This window comes from Panthera tigris, chromosome A2, assembly GCF_018350195.1.
Source record: "Panthera tigris isolate Pti1 chromosome A2, P.tigris_Pti1_mat1.1, whole genome shotgun sequence".
Lineage (NCBI taxonomy): Eukaryota > Metazoa > Chordata > Mammalia > Carnivora > Felidae > Panthera > Panthera tigris.
Window position 1 is genome coordinate 61,731,540 of NC_056661.1, and position 5,649 is coordinate 61,737,188.

The 5,649-nt window shown below is 41.7% G+C and overlaps 1 long non-coding RNA gene across 1 annotated transcript; it reads right to left on the reverse strand.

Moving 5' to 3' along the window:
- Positions 1-246: 246 nt before the first annotated feature.
- Positions 247-2,176, reverse strand: LOC122232800. The gene is made up of 3 exons (XR_006210211.1): positions 2,064-2,176; positions 1,466-1,632; positions 247-302 (listed from the first exon to the last, which is right to left on the reverse strand). It is a non-coding gene; the product is annotated as an uncharacterized LOC122232800 (long non-coding RNA).
- Between the last annotated feature and the right edge of the window lie 3,473 nt (positions 2,177-5,649).

Sequence of the window (5,649 nt, forward strand, 5' to 3'; positions counted from 1 at the left end):
GCCTGACAAAGCTGTACTAGGACTTTTAACCACGTTTCCAGTAAACGCATGACTCCCGGAAGCCATGCCCTCCCATCTCCCTCATATCACCCAGCAGCAACAGCTTCCGTTCCCATGGAAACGCATGCGTCCTGGCCCCAGGTGGACCAATGGTTTAGTCCCTAACTATTTTCAGGAATCTTCATCAGTTTCTATGGTAACTCCTGTGGCGTTTTCCAGCACCCACTAGGTGACACTTACTCAAAGGACCGTCAAGCCAGTTTTGCAAATTGTATTATTGCCCTTGTCACCACGCATTTCTCCTGTTGATAATAAAACAAAATTGTAAATATAAAAGAACCAGTAGATTCAAGGTAGGGAGTAAGTATTTTGTGCATATAAATTTGTGACATTCAACCAGATGCCTACACTGTTACAGCATGTTTTCCAAAGGCAAAGACACGGGTGTGTGAGGCTGGTACTTAGTCGGAGGTGTTGAGAAATCTGAAGCCATGCACCCCCTGGGGGTTTACAGGGTGCTGAGACTCTTAATTAGAAACAGGGGAGGGGGGTGTTCTTGACAGCAGTGCTCTTGTGACAGGCAAGATTCTCTAGCACGATATCCCTCTAATTTCTAAGTCGGTTTTGCTCTGTTCAGTTTTAGTGGAAGAAACAGGGCTGGGGGGAGGGCTGTCAAATTTGAATACTTGTCCACACCTGCACAGCTGGGACCCGGCCTCATGTTCCTAGGGTTTCTGGAGCCAAACTCGTTCTCTACAGATTTCTGCCTGCACTTTGCCCCACAGTTACGCTCCCCATTAAGCCAAGACAATGTGCAACCAGACTATTAAGGGCACAGCCTACTTGGCCAAGTCAGTGGATGCTGTGTGTGCTCTCTACTCTGGGAATGTAATATTAACATACAGAATGCAAAACAAGGTAATTATTTTAAAAGCACCTGCGTGTTAAATTCCTGGGCTGGAGGACGGGAGGTACCGAAAGCCCTGTTTCCAAAGCTGAGTTGATGGTGACTTGGTAAGCCTTGGAATGTCTTCCCTGATACTGTCATTTATCAGGTTCATTTAAGGAGAAACATTTGGGAGCAAAGTGGTGTAGAGTACCTGCTGTGTGCATACAGTGAAACGTCAGGTCGAATCATTTCCCTGCATTGTTATGTTGTTGGTGTTTTTAACAGGGAAAGGCAGCAGCCTTTGAACATCTTGAACACCTCCCTGGATTCTTTCCTCCCTGAGCAGATGTGCTCCTCCTCAGGTCTCAGAAGGCCCGGCTCTGGGGCTTCTTTCCAGTAAATCGTACATGCTTCCTATACACGTGCTAATCACAAGAGCTGTCCCACAGATATGTGTCCTGCAGCACTCTAGGCTCCCTACAGGGACAGTGACCGCATCCTGCTGTCCTTCGAGGACTCTGCAGAAAGTGTGGGATGCATTTGGAAAACTGCCAGTGACAGGAAACTCTGGCTCACCTTTTGTGTTTATACATCTTTCTTCAAGTCCAAGGATGTTTTCTTTCTTTTTTTAGGTATGTTTTCCTGGTTTCAGTAGCTCATAATTTTATGGTTTCACATCTAAGGCCAGTAGGTTACACATTCCCCCACAATTTTATGTTCCATGGTACACAGATTCAGTTCATCTATTTTAAAGAGATGACATTTACTTACATTTGTTTTCCTAGAAAGGGTTTACAACATAATTCGGAATTTAAAAATCAAGTAATGAAACAACATGTGGCTCGGTGATGTGAAGTTTTGTACTTTATAATCTGCTTCTGCAGGTGTGGATAGGGATGTGTGTTTGGAAGTAGGTTTACCAAAATGGTGGCAGTTACTGAACTTTGTGGTTCAATTCTATTTTACTTTGACCTGTTACTTACACTTTTAAGTGTTTGTTTCTAATTTATGATAGGCATACATGATTTCCCCCAGAGAACAAAGATACATTAAAAACAGATATATTGGAACTTATAAATAAATTCAAGCTGGTTCCTTGACAAAAAACAACAACCCAGACAAGGTTCTAGATTCTGGGGGCACCACACTGAATAGAATCACATTCAAATCATACCTTCAAAGAATGACTTAGTCCCTGGAGATTATTTTCATCACCTGGATAGTGTGAAGTCTATTTCAACATGAAGGTAAGCAGGAAAACTGCCATTCTGCAGCATGGGGCCGGGGACATCCAGTGCTGGAAGGCAGGGCACACAACTATGACAACATAAAGAACATTTGTCATATAATGTTTTGAACAATATGATTACTTGGTCAAAGTAATACATGTTCTTTATTCCATATCAGAAACCCATGGAAATTATAGAAGTTGTATACACCTGTGTCATATCGCTACACAGGTAACACCACTGCTGACACACAGTTGTCTTCCAACCCACAGATGCTCACACATGCAAGAAAACAAAATTAGGATTTAGAGCAAATATGTGCAGCCATGTATTTTGCTTTTAAAAACACCATATCACTCGTGAGTCTTTTCGCACATTACTCTCATCTTGTCTCTTTTTATGCATCAATCTATCACCCTTTCCAAGGTCGGGACATCCACGGAGGATGCCAAGGCTGAAACAAAATATAACATACACATTATACAGTTGAGCTAGATGTGACGTGCCATATTTCTTTAATCGGAAGCAGTTATTCTCAGAATTTTGTGAGATTTCTGAAAATTAATGTTTCATTTTGTTTCCTCATTTTGATAATACATGAAGGCTAAATAAAAACACAAGTGTATGCCGGATCTCGTGGATGAACATATCATTACTTAGCACTGCCTTGAAATTTCCAAGACCAGATTTATCCTTCTGTTCAAGACTGCTCTGTCACCAGACAGCATTAATTTAATCGGAATTAGTTACTTAAACAGAGAAGGGACAGAGCCACAGGTGCTAACCCAGTTCAAAGAAGGCCAGTGTTAAACTCAGCATGAAATGCAACTGCAGGTCACATTTGCCTTGGCCGGTCTTCTGGTTCGTACTTCTGTTTAGGTTGTATAGGAGGATACGAGCTGTAAGCATACTGTGTGTATTTGCTACTTTTTATTTATAAATAATTATAGATTCCCTTCAGGGGAAGTTGTAGAGATGAGCCCCGTGTCCCCTGTCCTCCTGCTGATGACACATTATGTAACTAAGTACAGTATAAAAAGAGTGGAGTTGACTGTTATGTCACCAGTTTTGTGTGTACCTCTCCCTTTGGGGGTGGCCTATACCACTTCAGCCACATGTGGATTTGTGTGACCAAACCACCATCAGCATGTCAACATACAGAGCTCTTCCGTCAACACAAACCTCTCCCTCATGCTTCCTCAAGTGCTTGGGAAGGGTTTCTGCTCTGCTGTTGTTGGGGAGTGTTCCATAATGTCACCTGAAGTCTGTTTGTTGACAGCATCAAGTAAAAATTATCCCACCCCAAACCCCAATGGTGCCAAGGTTGGAAAAGCCTGAGCTAATATATTAGTGAGCTTTCTCTGGATGATAAGGCGCTATCAATGGCATGCAACAGTAACAATTTGTTTTCCTGAATCTGGGGCTTCCACTCTTCCAAGCCTTCCAAGCTGACCTTGGCTGGAGTCACTCGTGGTTCAGGGATCAGTCCTGGGCTGGGTGAGCAGGGCTAGGATCAGCCTGGGGTGGCCCCACTGCACACCTCTTACATCCTATCCCTGGAACCAATAGACCATTATCCTCTCCTGGTGACTACAGAGCACAGGATGGGATGAGAAATTTCCAAGATGCTTCTTACATCATGTTGACTAGTGTCTCATTGGCCAATCACATGACTGAGCCCAGTATTGGGGAATTTCGTGACCCATAGTTGGGGGGATGCAACTTTGCATGGGTAGAAATGGTGCTGATGAACCGGGAACATTAATGCAGTCTACCACATCTTTGTTGGTTGCATATTTTCTTTTTATCATGTGCTTCATAAATGAAAATTGGTTTTATTTTTGCCTCAATGTAGAATCACTTTTAAGAGGAGAATATAACCCATTTACATTTATTGTAATCTGTAAATTGTCTATTATTATTTTAGTTTTATTTTATAACTTCTTTCCCCACTGCCTTGCTCTTGCAAGTGGATGTCTCCTTTTTCATATATTTATTTAATATTCTGGAAGTTATGTATTCTTTCAATCCTAATATTGAACACTCTTTTCCTTTCATGCTCAGTGTTGACAGTCACTCAGTTTATATTAAATTCCTTTCTCTGCCCAACATATAGATAAGATGGCTAATTTATTTATTTACTTATTTATTTATTTTTAATTTTTTAAAAATGTTTTATTCACTTTTGAGAAACAGAGAGAGAGACAGAGCATGAGCAGGGGAGGGGCAGAGAGAGAGGGAGACACAGAATCCAAAGTGGGCTCCAGGCTCCGAGTTGTCAACACAGAGCCCAACATGGGGCTCAAACTCACAAGCTGTGAGATAATGACCTGAGCTGAAGTTGGACACTTAACTAACTGAGCCACCCAGGTGCCTCTAAGATGGGACTATTTTAAACAAGCTTTATTTCTCTTAATTTTCCCCATCTTTATTTCTATTACATTTCTTGGTATTATTGTTCCACTAGGGCCAGCTCAATGTTAGTTTTTTTTTAACACATGATTTAACTTGCCTTTCAAGAATTATTTTCTTCCTTGCATTAGATTTTCAACCAAAATTTACAGCAAACATTGGTATTATAAGTATGGCTCTGATGCTTCCCATGATTTCCTTTCATGACCCACTGTGGTGAGTTCTGTGTCCTGGTTAATCTTGCTAATTTTCAGGCAGTGTTTTCCAGGAAGCATATACTTTGATGTTCTACCCCCTGGATATCTGAAAATGCCATTCTTTTGTCTTTATTCATGAGTGAAATCTAGTCTAGAAAATTTACAGTTAAGATGGTTTCTGTTCAACACTGTGTCAAACATGTGCCATTTTGTTATAATGGTAGTGTTGTAGAATAGGAAACAAATATGTGCTTATTTTGCAGGTGGCTTTGTATTTTCCTTCACCTACACATCCTGAACTCTTTTTTTTTTTAATTTTTTTTTAACGTTTATTTATTTTTGAGACAGAGAGAGACAGAGTGTGAACAGGGGAGGGGCAGAGAGAGAGGGAGACACAGAATCTGAAACAGGCTCCAGGCTCTGAGCTGTCAGCACAGAGCCTGACGCGGGGCTTGAATTCACAGACCGTGAGATCATGACCTGAGCCGAAGTCGGACGCTTAACTGACTGAGCCACCCAGGCGCCCCCTGAACTCTTTTTAAAGACTGATGGGGTTGTCTGTTTTTCCCATTAAATCTTGCTGGCCCCTGATCCTTAAATCTTTCTTGGGCTCAGAGATTTGTTTCAACTGTTTCTTTGGTTATTGATTTCATTCCATTTCTTCAGTTTTCTCATCATGAGGACCACTGTGCCTTTCCTGGGTCTGTTCTCCTTGCTCCGTGGCTTTTCTGGACTTATGTTCATACATTTGTCCATTTTTCCTCCAAGTTTTACGCACATCCTGCATGTTTTCTCAACCCCTCATGCATCCCTCAGCTTTGGAGTGCCTCTGTCATCACCGACCAGCATTCCTGCCTTCTCTACTTCACTCTTTGCTTCCTCATTTTTAGTGTTTCTTCCTTCTGAAGGCTTGTTCTGATTG